This window comes from Gymnogyps californianus, chromosome 2 (assembly GCF_018139145.2).
Source record: "Gymnogyps californianus isolate 813 chromosome 2, ASM1813914v2, whole genome shotgun sequence".
NCBI classification, from domain to species: Eukaryota; Metazoa; Chordata; class Aves; order Accipitriformes; family Cathartidae; genus Gymnogyps; species Gymnogyps californianus.
Window position 1 is genome coordinate 35356587 of NC_059472.1, and position 21250 is coordinate 35377836.

Genomic DNA, 21250 nt, shown 5'->3' on the forward strand with positions numbered 1-21250 from the left:
AACATTAACAGATATATTTATTTTATTACCATTCAACATATGGGAGGGAAAAATAAACCCAATGGTGTATTTGCCAAATGGAAAATGACCAAGCTGGTTACAGGGCAAAAATTATTTTCAAACTTCTGACAAGATTTTACAATTAACAAATGTTAAATTAAATTAAATAAAACACAAAAATACCCAATTGTGCTCTTTTTACCATCATTGTTTATTCCTCCTAATCGTCCTGTTTACTCCTTTTCTGCCTCTTTTGATCTGATTCGATTGAGTTGCCACCCCTTTCTCTGGTTTTCATTGTAATCTCACACTTGGCCAAAGAACAGAGGAACTGAACAAAGCTGTTGATATGTAAATAACAGCTTTGAAGGTAGAAGATTGTTCCTAAAAAGAAAAAATGCAATTGCGTTTTTTTTTTTGACCAGATTAAAAAAAAAATCCTGATGTATAATTCAAATGGTGCCTGAAATCAAAGATTCCATTATCTCTGAAGAATAATCATTTCAGTCAAACTAGGTATTTCCAGAGAGCTGTGGAAATTGTATTAAGAGTGCAAAATGTTACATTCTAGATGTTGTTGACAAAATTGCTTATTTCAACCCTATTTCAGTTTCCATGTTTTTCGAGTACTTTTTTTGATAGGACATTTTAAGATATGGGATGATTTTCCCCTACATAAAAACAACTGAAGGCCAGATTCTGATGCCTCGGCTCCCGCTAGGTGGTTATCATCTGAATCACAGAGTCACAGAGTTGGAAGGGACCTCTGGAGGTCACCTGGTCCAACCCCACAGCTCAAGCAGGGTCACCTAGACCTGGTTGCCCAGGACTGTGTCCAGACGACTTCTGAATATCTCCCAAGGACGGAGACTCTACCACCTGCTTGGGCAACCTGTGCCGGTGCTCAGTCACCCTCACAGTGAAAAAGTGTTTCCTGATGTTCAGATGGCACCTCCTGTGTTTCAGCTGGTGCCCATGCATGGTTCCTCTGATCCTAAAGAGACTCTCCCTTGGATCACAGAATTTATGACAGGTAGGCTCCAAAACTCACTGAAGTCAATAGCCAGTAACTTCTACACTTCTGGGCTTTGAACAGGACCCTGTATAATTAGAAGGATGAAAATATGTCCATTCTCCTGCAACTGCTAGTCTAGTGTGCATTCTTAAGGCCATGTTTCTGTATGAAATCTGTCCATGGAACAATTTACAGGGATGGCCGCTTTCACTTTTCAGGGAGATACCCTAATGCTTTAGTCCAAACATGCAGCTGGTGGTGTGCAGATAATATGCAGATTATGAGTTGCACTTGCACAAATGTCACAGAATGAGCCTTAATAGTGAAAGGGGCTTAATGCAAAACAGCCTCAAAAAGGAGTAATTGCTGCTGATGCATGCTGGCTCCAGATCTTGCCCCAGAATACCCAGCTTGCCTGTGAAAGCTGTCACCTCTGATGGAGGAGTATGTTTACAGGTAAGAAGGGACCATTTGCAATTATCTCATCTACACTGAACAAAGAGAATGCTTGTGTCATTTCAACATCAAGACCACTTCAGTTTAATGGTGTTGCCTTGATACTGGGGGTTGGGGGGTATTCACGATGCTTAGCCACAGGCACCTAAATATGGTCCAAAGTCATGGCTGCCAATCCTTCCACTCTGAAGGGGAGGGCACCACTTTTGGTAATATTGACTGCCTGAGCTCTTTGCATAGGGATTTACAATTTTCTGGATGTTAGGCAGGCCAGATTGTTAGATGTGACAGGCAAATAGCTGATGCAGATGTACGGATCAACTGCAGTAAGACTAGAGAGTCTTGGATGTATCAAAGTTGGTTTAAATACACAGTACATAGCACTTAGCACTTTTAGATGAGCTCATGTTGATCAGTCTTCTTGCATAGACGCAGGACAAAGGCAGGGCTCTCGAGAGGCCCATGAAGAGCAGGATTGTTCCTCTTCCCACTGATGAACAGTGAGCCTTGGGTATCAAACCTACCTGGGAAACTACCTGTGTTAGGTTCCTTTTTTTCTGAGATTGCAAATATTCCCATGCTCCTATGTCTGTGGCTCGAAGGGTAGAAATGAGCTTCTACTTTCTTTTCTTAACTTGGCAGGTTCAACCTGGCAGCCAGGTACTCCCACGCTACCCTGTGCCCCTACTCTACCATAACCACTTGTGTTTGCTTTCTTGCCATCTCTCTCATTCAGTCTTTCTTTTTCTTGCTTATGAGTCTTTCTAATTCACCACATCTTTCTGTGAAAACCTGCACTCCTTTTCTTCCTGACTCTGTATCTTCTTCATCTACTTGTACCGAAAGACAGCAAAGGTATCTTATTTTCCTATTAAAAACAGCATTATGAAAAAAAACCTTATATTGTTGCTTACCATGACAATGCTATAGTCTCATGTTGCTGATAGTCACTAAGAACAAGAAAAATCAGACTTTAAGCAATGTAGAACTTGTCTTTTCTACATCTGTATCTTAGAAACAAATCTAGTTAAACAGCCTACGTGCCAGATAAGAGAAGGTAATCTTATGTCCCTATTAATTCTGAACTGATGCCAACTTCATCAGGCAGTATGAGTTACTTATCTTTATTTACCTTTTGTCTATCAGGCAACTTGACTGTTTATTACCGGTAATGCTCACCCATCGTTTATCATCATGCAGAACTGTAACCCTTTGGAAAGAATAAGTCAGCTTCACTTCACCAGTTTTCAGAATATGGACAGAATCAATAACAGATCAAACCATCTCCATCAAAGTGTCTTGAAGAAGAGGCAAACTGGGCTGCTTAGCAGAAGCCAGTACATAACTTGTGAACTATCCGAACTTTGCCTGAGATCCTCCTGAGCTTCCCCATGGTTTTCTCCAAAAGGTGAAAATTTAACTCTTTCTGAACACTGGGAAGGAGTCTCTGACATGCACTTTCACACACTAAGACACCTTAATAGCTCTTAGACAACAGATGGCTGCAATAGTGGATGTACTCACTTCCACTCATCCGCTACTGGTTAGCAAGATTTAAAAACAGGGCACTTTATTCAGTTTGGGTAGTTCAAATAACTTCTGAATCATGTTTATTTTTATTCATAAGGACAATCAATAGTGCTCTCCCAGAAGCCACCAAGGTTTTTTTCCTTCTTCTATAGGAACTCAAGTGTTTTCCCTCTGGCATATCTAGAGCAGGTCTTGTACTAGCACTGGCATCCAAGACAGTTGTGCTTCTTTCAGGCAGTGCAGAGATTTGCATTTCACCGTGGACTTCTTTGGCCCTCTGTGTCCATCCACTGAAGCAGCTCAGAAGGACACTCCATCCCAATGTGGGCGACAAGTGCAAGGTGGGAACTACCATATGCATATTCTGCAGGAGACTGTTTGGACCAGAGCATCAGATTACACTTTTGTCTGAAGCTGCTGCAAAACTACGTGCTCAAGTGCCAGGCTGAATCAGTGCCTGAAATGAATTCTCCATCTGAAGAAATTCAGCAGCTCTCTAGTGGGGTGTTGGGTTTTCTCATCTTGTCCCTGTGCTATAAGAATGTCCTTGGCCACTACCAAGCAGTTTAGAAAGGAGCAAATCACTTCTCATAGTGTTCATTTGACTGAAACCAGAATTAAACGCTATTGTTCTCGTCTCACAACCCCCTCGTTGTGTCCAAGTCCCGCATAAGAATAAAGAGTCTGAAGTCTATGCTCTTCAGGGTAGATCACAGTGAAAAAAATGGGAGGTTTGAGAAATTTCAACTTGCTCACTTTCTTCCAGCATGACTTGAGTTAAAAAAGGCTTAAATCTCTGGACTTTAAACTCATCCACTCCTAGAAAATATTTATATATTTAATGACATACAATAGCAATAATCCCATTTACCTCTGAGTAGACTGGAAGATTAAAGCTTCTGCCAATCTACTGAGCAAACAGTCAGGCTGCAGCATCATACACGCCCTCTGTATATTCCAAGGCAAACAGAGCTCGATTTTAATTAAAGCACAACTTGGACAAATAACTTATGGAGCCAGTTATTAGTCACACGTTAGGTTGCCCCCAGAAACTACACAAATTAACCTGAAAAAACCAGTGGGTTAATTAAACAGAAACTATAGAAACTTAGGCACAGACTGTATTTTTTCTGTCTGTGGATGCATAACACAAAAGAATCTCAATCTTGATATGGCCTTCCATGCTACTATGAGATAACATTTACTACTACTATGAATATCATTTTACACGTATTTATTTTGATTCATCCCAAAGCTATCTCTGTTATGGAGGCTGGGGTCTGGATTAGCACCTATTAGAACCATCATGATGTTATCACGCACAGAGTATACACTAATTTGCATTGAAGGATCTCCAAATACTTATAATGTATTCATCAGAAACCTTTAAATGTTTTTAACTGCTTATCTGCAACTGCACATCTGTGAGATTTTTATCCTTGATTAGATGGATTTTCTAGTGTATCTATCATTCTTTAATGGAGAGAAAAACATGAGTGATTCTGAACATTATACTTGTGCTTTGAACTTAATCTTTCACAAGAAATCCTTAGAAGGATCAACACTGTGACTTCTTATTTATTTAATCTGATTCTAATAAGTGCAAAAAAATGGGTGCAAGCCCACTAGTGCCACTTAACATTTGAAGAGAGCCTTTTGTGAACCTTGCTATTAAAATGGCCATGGTAGTAGGAAGCAACTATAATTTGGCTATGAATCATAGAGCTATTCACAGGAAGGTTCTTGGCAAAGACAAAAGCCCTGCTGTCCATTATAAACCCATGAATTGCCTTCAGATAAATGCAGCTTGTCCTTCGATGTAAAGCTACTCATCGCAATCCACCCAGCAGCCTCCATTGTTCGCCCTAATGAAAATGCACTCTGTAACAGAGAAGCTGTCTAATTCATTACAGCGGAGACTATTTTTTCAACCAACTGCTTTGTACTAAAAACCGTACAAATCCCCAAAGCGAGCAGAAACAGATTTTTTTTTCTACACAAAATTTAACCTTCATTTGCAAATGGGAAAAAACTCCTTTTTCTTTAAAAATAAGTAAATAATAATGGTGTTACTTTTGTGTGTATTTAGCAGAAAGGTAAATCTCAAAGAACTTTCTTCTATACCATCTTTAAAAAGAATCTCTTCTGTCTGGGTTTTATGTACCTACAGAGAGGCTTTGATCAAGAGGAGGCAATTTCTTTGGCTGCATTTAACTTCCTCCTGGCTCCTTTCAGTTAATATTTGTCTAGTATTTGTTAATTGCTACTAAAGATGCTATATCAGGTAATGCATCTAATTTACCTACTGAGCCTGAAACCACAGGATGGAAAGTATATCTATGGATATGCCACTGTAGAGTAGCAACAGTAGCTTTGGGCTACAGCGGCTAAAAATAACTTGCTCTGTGCTGCAACTCAGGTATGAGAGATTCAGACCATTCATAAGAACTGCAATTAAAAGCATCAAATGGGATGGAAATACCCTCCTTCATCACTCTGGCAATTCGTTTTTGATGAGTATGTGCAGTGGTGGAGTTTTTCTCTTGTCTTGCTTGTTTTGTTTTTCATGAAAGGCACAATATCTCCTTTGATTTCTTTGCTGGGAACCAGTATTTTTAGAGTTTAAACAGAAGTGGGCATCATTTTTATTCCAGACAGACAGCAAGGAAGAAGAAAAGATAATTTTTCAAGGTCAAACAATGTTAGACTGTTGGCATTTTTTTTTAACAAGGCAATCAAAACGGTAGCCCTCATAATAAATAAAATTCCTTTAGCATTTATATAAAATGTGGCCTCCTGCATAGATTTAATTAGCATATTTTCCTTCACATAGTCTCTAGGGGCAAGGTTGATCTACTCTTCCTCTTAGTAAAGCATACATGCTTAATAAGTAGTCCCACTGAAGCTGAAGAGATTGATCATGCAAGTAAACCTCTCATCAGTTGGGCCTCATAATAAATACTGCAAAGTGACAGTCAAATGAAGAGCTGAAACCCTGCCTGGCGATTTTTCCGTAAAACTGGCCTTTAGGAAATCAAGCGAAGTCAAAAGCAGTAACTCATACCACACACTCGTATGGTCCTGGATCCGAGGAAAGTGGCTCTGACAAGCTGACTGGTTGCACTTCGGCAGCCGAGCGTTCTCCTCAGCCTCCTTCTCTCTCAAAAAGCAATCCCAAAAGGCACGCGGCTAACGTGGTTGGAGCAGCCACTGACTTGCAGCAGCTTTGGCTACTGACTTTCCAAGGAGAGGTGAACAGACCCTGGCCGTTTTCCCGCATTTCAACAAGCACAGGCACCCACGTGCGAGAGCAGGTTGTTCTGGTTACACAAGAGGCGGCAGCACGCCGGGGAAGCTGCCAGCCGGGGATTGCGCTGGGGCTGGCGGGGAGCTCAGGCCCAGCGTCCCACGCAGAGGCAGGCGGAGCAGCCGAGCTGCCAGGCCAGCTGGCCGCGAACCTCCCTGCAGCCCGGGCTATGGCCCGCTGCTCCGCGCTGGAAGGAAGCGGCTGAAATCAGCTCCGGCCTTGCACAAGTTATTTGCCCCACTGCTCAGTCTCCTCTTTACCTCTTTTACCCGTGCTTTGGCCTTTCCCTGCCTCTCATGAAGGGGACAGAGCACCTGGATGGTGGTGGCGGCTGTCGCTCTACTGTTTTCTTTCTCAGGGTATTCACTCTGTAAAGGGGGAAGGGATCTTCTCTGCTCCATGTTAAGCAGCAGCAGCACAGACACAGGCTCAGCTGTCCCATGAATACCAATGATCTACATAAGGATTAAGAGTGCCAATAAAAAAAAAAATGTTTTTTCTTCCTTCCAGTTAGAACGAACTGAACAACGTCTTTTTTCCCCATTTTGTTCTGCCAAAGTAAAACAAAACAATTTTCTTATCAAACTGTTTTTGCATCAGAACATCTCTTTAATCTGAAACAAAACGTTTCTTCTTATGGCAGATGTACAAGAAACAAAAGGGAATGAAGGACCAGCTGCACCTATATCGCAGCTTCCTTCTTCCAGAATCACCAGTGACGGGGACACTTCTGGGACCTGAACTCCAGGCTCCAGTCCCAGCTCTGCCTGAAGGGGTTTCAATTTGCATCTCCTGTGAAATGAGCTAGCCACTGTGCTATGCCATTCTCTCGCTTTTGACAGCTGATGTTTTAGTATTTATAAAAAAGTGTTTCAGAGCTGTAAATATCGAGGAAACACATATTGGGATCTTTTTCACCCTGATGGTTAAGGCACTCTGTTGAGGTGAGAGAATTATAGTCCAAATCAATGCAGGCAGCATTGACATAGCTCTCCCATGTTTTGCTTGACAACATTAATCACTGGACACTGAAAAAGCAGAAGGGACATTATCTGTCCCTCTGTCAAGATATATCTCCTCCTCAACAGCCTAAACATGTTTGCAGCTGAAAGTACTTGGCAGATTTGATCCAAATCCATGTAGATTTTGAGCCATATGAAACCATGTTTTGGCAAATTTTCCATTTGTACTACTTGTAAATTTAAATCCCGTTTTGCTATACTGTTGTGCAGGAACAATAATTTACAAGGAGTCATTAAAAAATAAGCAGTATATTTATTCATATTTTTGTGAAAACTGAATACATTTTGCATGTGAAATATTTCCTGTGTTAAATTCATTCTCACAGTGCTGTTTTCTACTTAAGTTTCTCCATACTAATCAGTACCCAGAATATTCAGCATATTCAGACTGATATATCCAGGATGATAGTGGTTTAGTACAACTACTGAATTATTCATGTGAAAACATATGTTGCACTAACACTGCCAAAGTGTTTATAAGCAATATGTCTGGGGGAAAAAAAAAAGAGGAGAGAGAAGAATGATCCACAAATTAAAAATAAGACATCTTGTAAAATTATCATTAATAAATTTGGCACAAGATGTAGTAGTGCGCTAATGAAAATCGCTGATTACACCAAAATAGGAGGCAATGTCCATTAGGTGAGAATCAAAACATCACATTGGAGGAAAGAACTAAGTGTTGTTAAAAAAACAGGGATTGGACAAAAGGGAATATGGCAAAGCTGAAGATTAAGTTCACAGGTTGTCGATACGGCCAAATAAAACAAGGGGCAGGTAGAAGAGCCTGTGATTTATACAGGCAAGAAAGAGACAGTGGGCAGAAGCAGTGACCCTAAGCAATGAAGCGACACATCCAAGCTTGCATCCTGAGCCAGGGGAAGCACCAAGAACACAGACCTATGCAGCATCAGGCCAGTGATCTAGGATCTCAACATGGCATCTTTTCTGGTGATCACATTGCTATTATAGGACAAACAGACTCTTGTAGATGGCACCATGCAGTCCTGAGCAGTTTCCTGCTCAGGAACTGTTCTTAGACAGGCATATTTTACATTAACTTCAAGAGGAAAAACACTGCCAGGGTCACCTGTTCTTCATAACTATCATGTAGTCAGGGATTACTGCTGAGAATATTTTGTGTCATTTCTAAACTCTTCTCTGATCCATCTTTTTCAAGAACTTTTAAGGTCAGCAGAGCGCAACACGTGCAGCACACAGATTTAGTGGGCAGATTAGCTAAGTGACCTCAGAAAGGGAACAAAGTGTGCTGCTCTTTCAATCAGCATTTTTTTAAATCTCTGTTAACTAACATTGAAATATCTGCTTTGACACGAGAGTTTGCTGCAAGAGTTTCCATGGTAATTCTTGGCCTCTTGACTGTGAGGACAATTTCAGCTAGCTCCAGAGGGCAGGATGGCCTTAAGGATATCTTCCCAGATAGCCTCCAGACTATTTGCTGCACAGACCCTGGGAAGAGCTGTGGTACAGATGTGGGTGGGGAAGAGGGTGCTCAGCACCCTCAGCAGGATGCAAGCCACAGGGTGCCCTGTGGTGCTAAGGGCAAGGGGTGCAAATGTTCCTTCCCATTGGTAAATCTACCCCCAAATTGGACGCTGCTGAGATTAAAGACGGGAGATGCAGGATGGTGTTTCATCCAGATTATCATGAGTTCTGTCTGTAGCTGGGGCGCAGCTCTCACTCAGCACAGCAGCTGGCTGCTGGCTCCAGCTGTGGGCTTGCAGCCTGTTCTCCGCAGGCCTCCCGGGACCCAGCAAAACCACTGCTCTTGGACGGCCTTCTGCTACAGACAGCAGGAAGGTGTCAGGCCATGCGAGCAAAATCCTTTCTTCCTATTGCCAACTGCCAGTTGCTCCTACAACAAAAACTCTTGTCCACCTTTCTAACCAGCCAAACTACATTTACTAGTATTGTTCCTTGAAATACCTCTACAGTACAGCTATATACAAATAACATCTGGTCACTGGTTTGTGCAACTAATCTGATTATATTTTATACACATTTTTAGCATTGCAATGTTTTACTTCCCTGTAATTGGGGAGAATTACAAATACATAAACAACATGCCTATAAATATTATGCATATAATAGTACTACAACATAAATATTGCATCTATTTTGCAAAGTATATATACTATATATGATATTATACGTCAGTGGGACATCTATATACATGTATAAAGATGTACAAACCTGTGTACATCTATGTAAAAAGATTATGGAACAGGCTATGAATGCAAAAATTCTTGTTTGCTTTAATAATGAGGCAAGCAAACACTCCCTTTAATAGCATCTATGATGCAGAGTGGCACAGGAATAAGGATCCTCCTTAATAAGTCTGTAAATGTTAATGATATGAACTGTCTCTGCTGCACCATTGAGTGGTTTTATAGCAGCATGTCATCGTGACATACAACACCTCCAAATATCTGTCAGCATATTTCATACTGAACTTGCTTATACGTGCATCGGTTTCTGGTGTGTAGTACTTGCACTTTCTTTTTTATTCTATTGTTTTCAATAGAGTGAAAGAAACTCAGAACAAAAGGCCAGGGCCAAGTTCACACAAATACTGAGTGTGTGCTGCAGAAAGCATTTCCATTTTGCTGTCATCAAGGCTGCTGTCAGTTAGCACAAAAGCACATTGCAGGATACTTATAACACCCAGCCCAAGCAGGCTTTACACATGCGACCTTACAGCTCTGACAGGTTGAAACCACAGTTCTGTGTGATGGGACGTTCCTCTTTGTGGGGTTATTCGCACCCTCCACCTTTGGGCGGGATACTGAGAAGTGCCATGCAGTAGGGGAAGAGACAGGAATTCACACCAGACCCCCCCCGAAGCAAAAACTGTCCTGACACATTTACCAAACTGAGCAGAACCACAGTGTCATCAAACAGGAGACGCTAATTGCTATGAGGCTAACGAACCATGCCACGTGGCTACAACTGCAAAAGGAACAAGCTTTGCTCCTCCATCATCCCATGGGGCTACCCGATGCTGGTCCCCAGGGGCACGTGCTGCTCACTCTGCCAGTCCCTGGGAAAGGGGCCTGGGACCCCCAGGGCTGTGTGCAGGGAAGCACCCTCCTGGCTCCCGTGGACCGCAGAGATGTTTGGGGCTCTCGGGGAAAGGCGATGCAGGGCAGTCCAAAACTGCCTCTCACATACCTGTGACTGATGAAACCAAAGGGGGTGGTTTCCGAAATACTACCTTTCTCTGAGATTCTTCTTTCTGATCTCTTTAATTCTACTGGGAGTGGATGAGCTGTGATTTGCTTGTGACCTTCACAGACTGTCTTGAATAATGTATTTATCTGAGATATAATCAAATACAGCAGCCAACAGGATTCTCTGGCTCCCTAACAACTTGCTCTGTTTTTTTTTTTTTTTCATTCATGAGGTAAATAGTTTATTTGGGTTCTTTTCTTGTAATAAAGATATTTTTTTCTGTTATTCATCTCCAGACATGAGCTACCACATATTAAATAAATATTCCGTCTTAAAGTCTTCTCTGACACAAATCTCTTGTAGGCTTCAGTATGAGCTTTGTATAACTCCTACAGAATTATTAATGTACTTGGAGATTGCGTTTTATCTCTGTTTCTAGCCCTCCTATTTAATTTAACTACTTATATAAAACGAAAATGAAACTTGCAATGATCTTCAACTGAAAGTTTGAAACCTTACCATCATGCCAACATAGCTGTCTAATATAGAGCTGAAGCAATAGGAGGAAACAGGAAAATAACCAAGTCCAACACACACTTGAAGGATGATTATACCTAGAGAAAGGGATATGAGGAAAAGCAGCATCATTTTTCAGGAAGTTATGCACTAAGAAGAGCTATTACAGACAAAATGAGTTACTTCTGTTGGTTTTATTCCTGGTTGGAAAGAAACAAGAATATTTCTAGTTTTGAGATGTACCATTATTTCCTACCAGGACTGTTTTTACTAATATCTTTTAAATACAAATAATTCTTGTTTCTTGTTTGAGAAATATTTTATTTTAGTTTTGCTTTGCTCTCCTTTGTGGTTCCAAGACAATAAAAAAATAGGACAATGAATTTAGTTAACTTATCATGTATGATGTTCTCCATCAATAAAAGACAAACACCAGGAATAACCACACCGAATTCCAGTCATTAATCACATTGCTTTTAATCCTTTTATCTTACCATTTATTTATTGTTGTCTTAGATTTTGCAGAAGCTTACAACAGAAATATGGTTTTCCTTCTACCTGCTAATTTCAGGCTGACAGACTCACTACAGCTGCTATAACAACAGTGGTGTTTAATTAGAACATTCTTGTCAGCTGGGGAAGATGGGACAGAAATTATTGAGTAAAGTTTCCATATAACATCTCCCTGGTGGAGGTAAGGGCTAATAACAATGAGAACCTCAATTCCCTGCTCTAATCCCCTCTTCCTATGGCTGTTTAGCACTGAGAAGGAACTCAAAAAACAACACAACTGGTTGTCTGGGAAAACACCAGGAGAGCATCGATCTGAGGATGTGCCAAAGGAAGAAGAGGATTTGAACTCTTTTCTACCAACTGCTCTGGGCTGCTGATGAGGCCAGCAGGCTCTTGGGAGGAGATGGCTATGTTACAGTGTCATCTGGGGTGCAGAAATTTGTGTATTCCTGAAGATGCTGAACCTGTGTCTTCGAGGGGTTACAAATCCAAATCTGGCCCGCGTCTCTCTATATTACATTCAATTACATTAACCTTTTTGTTGCTGCATTGTAGTGCATTCCAAAACTATATATTAACACTGGTTAAATTGTTACTGGATCACATCTGGCACTGTATTGGAAAATCATTCAGCTTGTACTACTCACAGCTTTATGAAGATTAAACTGATTTAACATACATACATGTGTAGCTGTGTGTATGTATGCAGGTTTATCTATAAAAGTGATCTCTAACCATCCTCTTTAAAGAGATAAAAAGGTATATGCATAAGTATGCATGCACTTGAACATATTTATGTGTTTGTATGTAACACAGTATATAAGGTGTTCACAAATAGAAATGAAAGATATAACTATTTCAAAAAGTAAGTACTTGTACTGAATTTTGCCTTTCACTGACGATTTCCATTTTGTTTTGTAACTGAGCAGTGAAGAAAGGTCACAGCACTGGGTGAAAAATTCACATCTACTTCGAAGTTATTTTAATCTGAGAAAGTATCTAATACTGCTTTGGAGGGATGGGAAGACTGAGGGGAGGACCAATATGAATGGAATGGTTAGAGTATGAGTAACAGGGAAGACTCAGGGGAGGATGATACCAACAGAAAAAAACCTCTCTTTCTCAGGAGCTCTAGTATCTCTCTGTAAGATGCATGGCTCACTGAATCCATGGGACTGAAAGAGCCAGAGATAACTCCCTGAAAATGGAGAGAAAAGACGATATGATGAAAAAGGCTTTGACAAAAAAATAAATAAAAAAATCTGTCCTCCAAAATATCACAAGCCTAAACAGTTCCATGTGTAAATATCATAGGTGTACTATTTGCCCAAGATTATTTGAGTTTTCATGAGGGATTTCATCCTTAGGCTTTTCTGTTCAGATCCCTGAAAGCTCAGTCAACATGTGTTACTAGACGGCACTTGGTTTAGATTCAGGCATGTCCTCCTGGAGATACAAACACCTTATGTAAACTTTTCAAATAAGGGTGAAGAAAGCACCCTTACCTATAATGAAAGCAAGCCTTATTTAGTTGTGGACTATTTCTAATACAAGATAGCATTAAGATTTAATGAATGAATACAGGATACTTTTTTTTCCCCAAATCTGTAATTTCAGGGCTCTGTTTTGTCTTTGAACACAACACATGATTAATCTCAGTGTAGGATTTACAAAATCCGCTTTTAGCCATAGGATACACTCAAAAAAGAGGAAGTAAAATGTGGCTTGTGCTAAACTTAGCAGCTTTAGCAATTAATCAACTTTATTCACTGATTTAGTCAAGTGAAATAGTTTGCTAGATAAGTATAGGAATTGTTACTGCCATTTTGAATACTAATACATATCCAGGCAAATGGGCTTTAGAATAGAAGCCAGTGTGATTTATTTGTAATCCCTTTAGTTGCTTTTTTATTTGTTCTTTCAGATTGCAGAGACTAAAGAATATGATACTTACCCTAACCCTTGGATTATTTCCATGCAGAAGATTTGACCTTAATGCTCTGTCTACGTGTGTAATAAAATCAGATGGGTTCAAATGATCCTGGTACCGTGATGCATTCTTGATACTGTCTACTTATTTGAAGCATGCAAGTGTGGTAACTTATGCCCACTCTTTCTCTGCACATGATTGGGCTCATGTTAGCCTTTAATAAAGGATGACATTATGGCAAGCCCTCTTTATCCTGGGAGCATGATCAGCAGGGGAGTGAGTTGGTCAAGCTCCCTTTCACTGCTCTCAGGGTGTCTCAGCTACTCTTTTATTTCAGCATCTGCCTCCAGTCGTATTTCAATTAAAATTAAATGGGGAAGGGACCTTAGAATCCTACTTCGTATATTCTTCACAAAGGAGGAACCCAAATTTCAATATACCACTGACAACAGTCTCCAGCCCAATGCAATCCCTAAATGAGCCTTTGTCTGCTCAGATCCCAACCCCACTGGCCTCTCCTTTCTCATGCCATCATTTTGACATTTAGGAGCCCTGAGCTGTAAACCTCAGGAGGAGATCTCTGATGAGACCACACTGAGGAAATATACACTCCCAATTGCTATTGACATTCCCCTCATCTATTTGAGGTATGTGTGTAAGGGACCGATCGAGTACCCAGGGCTCTAAAATGAATTTCATGCAGAATGAAGTCTGAGCTTTTAAAGGAGGAGAGGGAACAGAAAGCAGATGGTTGGAAATAATGTTGAAGGAATGCCATTTTATTTTGAATAAAGTTAAGGATGAGGATGTGAATGAAAGTATTTTATGAATGTGAATATGCACTGAATGGGACACCTAATATGGTATTTGACTTTAAAACTTGGTTTTAGCAGAAGCAAGCAAAGACCCTCAAGTCTGAAGCAATTTGAATCCTAGGAAGGACAGGCATAATCTCCCCATGTCTTCTGGAGCATCATATACTGAAAATGCTACTCTACATTTGAGAGTACACTTTTCACCAGTGGCTTTTAAACTATTTTACAAAGCATGTCAGCATCACTGCTCATGTTTCACTGAGAATATGTGGGATCAGAAAATGAAATGGTTTGCTGAAAGTCACTTCAGGTGGGCAGTGGTCCAGACCTTATGCAAGTGCTTTACTGTGTCTCCCCTGCTTGTGAGATTATGATAATACTGACTATCATTACCTCCTGCTACATTCTGCTGTTCTTGTCATCCTATAACTTAATGTGCAAAGATATACTGAAAAATAAATGAAATGCTTAGGATCCCCTTGCCACAAGACTGAGTAGCAAGTACTTCTGCCTAAGAATGAAATGAATGGCTGTCTCGCAGTACACACAGACTAATCTAGCAGATTATCAATTATTCAAATTTACTTCTGATGTCAAAATACTGAGAACAAGTCCAGATGCAAGAGCTAGTCAAGGGCATCACTAATATCAGCTGCAAGACGAAGACTGTCAGCATGTTCCCAAACACTGGAATAAAAATACCTGGCAGGAATATAAGAAATAATGGCTAACTTTGGGTCAGGTCTTACAGTCTCAATGTACCTGAGCAATTCCACCCTGATCTTTGCAGAAACATATGTACCAGAGGTCTTTTGTTCAAACTCGAATCCCTAATCCTTTTGTTTTCCCTTTCCAAATTAAAAGGAGCTTTCAAGAGTAGTAATTAGCTAGAACCAAGAAACACTGCACTTTGAACTCCACTGCAGAAAAATTCTAAGTCAACTCTGAACATTTTTATTCTTACTTTTATTCATTTTATTATATTGGGGCCTGTGCTTTTTTGAATTATATAATTATACATAGCAATCCTGCACATAGCATGGTTCTCTTCTTCCCACCTCTCGGACTAACATTTATAGATGCTTGTAAAGCGCTACTAATTAGGGACCTGGATCCTGACTATGCATACTAAGGCCATAAGGTTCCTTTTTAGCTTCTATGCCTCAGATCAGTATTTTTTTAATAGTAGATAAAACAAACTCTTTCCAAGGTTATCCACTAAAAAGAAAAAGAAATATTTGTGGTAAAACCCAAAATTAGTAAGCTATATAGCAGGAAGTGCAGCATCAGCCAGAAAAACATCATTGCTCATTATGAGACAAAAATATTCAATGACCAGTAAGGCATACTTCCTTAGGTAGACAGATGGAAAGACAAAGACGAATTCCATAAGAACACAAAAATTCATGAAATTGAGCAGTTTATTCAATACTTTTCCGCTCTCTGAAAGCTACTATTATTCTTGCATGTGATTAAACATGGAACAGCTGCAGCCTAGGTCACTATAAACCTAAACAAAATTGGCAGAGGTCATTTAAAGTAATCTGTATAAATATTATGAGGAATTGCTATTTCAGCAGTATATGGTACTTGCCATGGGTTTAAAGGAATACCCTGTTATGTTGTATTATCTTGGGCTTAATGTTTTTCTAGTCAAGCTCCGGGCATCTCCTACAGTTGCTTAGTTCTCATGAAGCTCACTAGCAAATGCACCATTTTAACTAATTCAGAAGTGATCGTTTCACTTCCTCCATTACAGGGGTTTGGTTGTTGGGTTTTTTAAAAATATTTCCTGATGTTACTGGACAAGGCCACAGGGATCAAAATCAGTCTCAGTAATTTCCCCCAGAAATTGTCCTGGTGTGTCCCAAAGGACTACGAGACAAATAGATGCAGCTCCCTTCCGTACAAGTAGATACCCTGAGGAAACGTCATCTTGCTCTCTTCTGACTGAGAGCAACATACTGGTCTGTTTAATTGCTGCATGGAGGTAGATTAAAGTTTGAGGATGATAGCTTGCTCAGGCTCTTTCTGGGGTAGATTTGCCAGCTGAGACTTTTCTGAAGCAACAGAAGTAAGTGTACAGATTCTTCGGTCTGGTGCAAGTACTGCTAAAATCAGCCAAAAGCTTCATTTTTCATGAAAGTTGTCTGAAAATACGCTATACGCTGTTGGAAGGTGATGGCCGTGTGAGTCCCCTAACCGCCTTTCGTCGTGCCGTTCTGGATGTCTGCAGGTTGAGCAGCAAGGGCCGGGGCAGAGGGCTGCCAGGCGGGACGTACGGCGTGGGCAGCTGCCGGTCATCAAAGCCAGCCGGCACGGCCGTCCCCACCTGCCCGCCCTCACACTCCTGGGGCTCAGCCCTTCATTGCCGCAGGGAGACCGGAGACCAGCTTCCAGCTTTGCCGTAGGGTATTTAGTCCCCTCCGGCCAATGCTTGCGATAGTCTGTTCTACGAGCTGGTGTTTCACTACACAAATCTAAGCTAGATAACTGATTAAAGTATTTAGGTCATATAATTTAACGAGTTACTAAATATTACCCAAGCCCCAGGCCCAGGAAAAGGAGGCAGCTACTTTTGAATTGAGCAGAGAAAATATTTTGCTATCTGAAGACAGATCAGAGAGTCTCATGTAAGGAAAAAATAAGATGGTTCCTGGATATCGTGAAACAACTTATCAAAACAAATCAGAGCACTGTTAGGAGCTTTAGAAATCCACCCAAACACTGAATAATAAATGAGTACATTTATAAAAACTTGAAATCGGTGTCGCATTTAACGCATGGGATCTGTGAAAAGGACAGAGACTTATAAAATCTCTTTTACTCAAGGCTACTTTCAGGGCCCATGGATACTGCCATCTGGAGAAATGCAGTTATCTAGTATATACTGCTAATGTTATTTATAACATGCTTTTTCCAAATATTCAAAGAAACAAGGTAATCCCAGATATTCCAGTATGTTAGTATTCAAACATTCTAAATCAGGTTAATCTGTTCTATAACTTCTCTGACTTCTCAGGGTTGCATCAGAGAATAAAATCATCCACTGTAGCATATGAAATCTTTTATAATTCGACAGTAACCATCCTTCTTAAAAATTCTCCTAAAACATCTACATCAAATCCAAGAGGTGAAATTGTCCTAGAACAGAACTTCAGGCTATAAAAATAAATCTACAACATAATTATTTTGGGGAACAACTGGCAATTAGGAAATATTAAATTCAAGGACACAGTCAGGCATTTTATGACTTTGCTAAAAGTCAGAGGTATGATTTACTTTTTCTGTTTGATTAGGTCATCAGATAAATAGCATAATTAGGAATAATAATAAAAACCTTGAAGTTCACCAGCCAACTTTCTCTCACAAAGAGGAAACATATGTGCCTTTGAACAACCCATAACATAAAATATGTTTCAGGTGCCATATGCTAACTTTCCTCTTTGGATTCCATCGTAGAACCCATAACCCCTAAAAACTTTTCACCAATTGCTTCTTTGCATCAGTCATACTCACATTTTTTAGTTGTAAATTTGCATTTTGGGCATCATTTTTTTTTGTCAGACATGACAGGGTCATAAAATCAATTCCAATGAGCTGTGCAAAATTAACAGATGAAATGGTGTGTTAGGTTTGTTTTCACCACCATGATCATTAAGTACAAGGCTGGCTCATTATGGGAAGACAATGTTTAATCATCCTCCAAATTTTGCAGATGGATTTACGTCTGTGCATATCCTCTTCTGTGATGCTCAATAGCCAGGCACAGTCTGTTCCAACCGTCTGTAAACAGGACCTGGTTCAGCAGGCTGCTCCGATTTAGCAAAGCATTTCAACATGTGTTTGTGTCTTGTTGGTTTCAGAGGAGTTTAAGTCCATTCTTAAAGCTAATAAACCCACACTAAGGCCGCATGGTAATGGAGATTGGCCTTGTGTATGTGCGTTGATGCTTTTGTGAGCTGGAGTTCACCATGAACTATGAGGGCTATACCGAGATGCAGCAATCCTGACAACTGCATCTTAATTAGCCAGTGCTGCTGCTGCAAATGAAAGGGTAGGAAGAACAAAAAATGGAAGAATCCCCAGAGGAGGATCAAAAAGCAGGAACAAACAGTGAATAGCCATTTTCTTCACAAGATTAGAAGACATTCTAAGAAGAATTAAAAATATATATCAGCCTGTGCTTACCATTTCCTTGTCACATTCCTGGCAACAACTTGGGGTTAAATTATGCTTAAGGGAATCTTATTTTGGTCTAATTTCTCAGCTTAATTATTTCCCTCCCAAAGGGATGACGCATGGGGGAGGCACTGCAGCGCTTTGAGGTTCCTTTCCTCAAACGAGACAAATGAGCAATGATGCCTAGGATTTTGCCAGTGGGACTCCATTCCAGCCTTGCCCTTCAGCTTCTTGGCTGAAGAAATTGTGAAAAGCATAACCTGGCTTCTCACAAAGTGATGCTAAATCTAGCACCAAAGCTAGTTTTCTAAGTTTTCACTTACTGGTAGCAGATTTAAATGGTGACTTTAGGAAAACATACGTGACTTATTGGACAAAATTGTTGGCTAGTATAATTCTACTATTGCTATTGGAGGTATACAGAGCATGGGGTTAGTTTTCTTTATTTGACTATATTATTTATTTTAAAAATATTTTTTTCCTTAAATAATCCAGAAAGAGTATCAAGATTAAGAAGACTGTTCTCTCTCTATCATTGTGTGCTTGACATTGATCAGATCTATTGCGTGGTGTCCTGGTTTCAGCTGGGACAGAGTTAATTTTCTTCTTAGTAGCTGCTACAGTGCTGGGTTTTGGATTTAGTGTGAGAATAATGCTGATAACACACTGATGTTTTAGTTGTTGCTAAGTAGCGCTTATCCTAAGTTAAGAACTTTTCAGTTTCCCATGCTCTGCCAGCAAGCAGGTGTACAAGAAGCTGGGAGGGAGCATAGCCAGGGCAGCTGACCTGAACTAACCAAAGGGATATTCCATACCATAGAATTTCATGCCCAGTATATAAACAAAGGGGAGTTGGCAGGGAGGGGCAGATTGCTGCTCAGGCATCGGTCAGTGGGCGGTGAGCAATTGCATTGTGCACCACTTGTCTGTTCTTGGATTTTATTTATCTTTTTTTGGTTATATTACTTTTCATTACAATTATTATTATAATAATTTTTTTATTATTATTAGTTAGTATTATATTTTATTTTACTTTAGTTATTAAACCATTCTTATCTCAGCCCATGGGTTTTACTTTTTTTTTCCCGATCCCCCTCCCCATCCCACTGGGAGGGGGGAGTGGCTGCGTGGTGCTTAGCTGCTGGCTAGGGTTAAACCATGACACATGGCTATGAAGAGCACAGCAGCTGCTTAATGTCATGGCAGAAAGAGAACATCCGCTATATGGTTACCACTGGCTAGAAAGAAGCAACCAGAAAACGCAAAGAATAGAAAACAAACCACCACAATGAGGCAAGAGACTCAGGTTCAGTTTCAGTCCTCAATGGGCCTGTTGCTTTTCAGGTCAGTGAGGTCTAGGCAGTGCTCATATGACATTTGGGCCACACGTCATAGAACTGATTGCTCAAATGCTTTATACTGGCAAAGCTATTTACTGAAAGTTAATGCTTTCTTAAAAAAACATTAAGATAAGCCACTCTGTAGGTTCAGAAAGAAGAGATGATAAAAGGTGAGATAATAACAGTGCACGATGACAGGAAAAAAAATCAAATAGGGAAATAGAGTGACTAAAGGTAGATGTCCTCTTTCTGAGAACTCACACATACCTGATCCAGGACTCCTCGTGAAGAACAATGACACAGATGAAGTACTGCAAGGGCCATTTACTGGATATTAACCAAGAAATAAAGACTGATCCATTTTTTACCCAGAAACAAAGGTTGTTTCAGAAACCAGGCTATAATGTTGTTGGAGCTCACTGGAAACCGGGGATGTAGAACAGGCTGTCACTGGTGGCCATAAACGAAACAAATATGGGCAGGTGTGGATCAAAGATGAAAACTTTTTCCTAAATGAAAAATGTAGGAAAACCATTGAACAGAGGAGAGCAAATCAATGACACACTATTATTTGTATTCTCTGAGGATGGCAGATGTGGAACATCCCAATGTAAACACAGAAATCCTGGACGAATGACAGTAAGATGATCCAGGCAACCCTGAAACTGGTACTGTTAATGAGACTTCTTGCTCTCTAACCTTGCATAAACTTAGTGACAGAGCTATGAGGCAAAGCACCTTTCCCCTCAAATTAGTATTATAAAGAAAACAAGTTGTTAGTCTTCATTTTCTCTTTTTTTAAATATAATCTACCATGTGTTAAAAAAAGGAAACTTTAATCGGATTATTTTTTAACACTCCCAAGTAACATGCTTTGGGGGCTCTTTCTACAAGGATAAAATTAAAAGAAATTATTCAAACTTTCTCCAGTTGAGCAATCTTCTAACAGCTTGCTATCTCATCTCTTTCCCTATAATCTTTAGGAAGGGACTAGATACATTTAATTCAGGCTATAAAACTTAGCAGGGCCTGCACCTTTTCTTGTTCTGCATTTAAGAGACTTGCAGATTCATAGTCATGCTCTAAATACAAATCAGCCAATACATAAATAATGATGCATTATTATTTTATTATCATTAATAAATAATAGCAACAACAAGAAATTTTGCCTGAGTCACAACTCCACAGTTTGACTCCAAGACTGGAGTTTATTCTCTGATAGGAAGAGAACCAGTAATGATGGGATGATATGGACCAGAGTATGAGAGGCACCCATTTCATATTGATAAGCCCATTTTCCCCAGGAGAGTGTTGCAGTACGAGAAGTGACTTGATGTAGGAAAGCCATAGGCTTACGTGAGTATACCTGTGCTGTAGGTTCACTCTTGTGGACATGCAGAAAAAGCATGACTTCAAGTTATATGGAAATAAA

The 21250-nt window shown here is 40.1% G+C and overlaps 1 protein-coding gene across 1 annotated transcript in view; it reads right to left on the reverse strand.

The window, feature by feature from the left end:
- The window catches only part of KCNB2 (potassium voltage-gated channel subfamily B member 2), a 185708-nt gene that overhangs the window by 89326 nt on the left and 75132 nt on the right, over positions 1 to 21250 (reverse strand). The gene's annotated exons all lie outside the window — the stretch shown is intronic.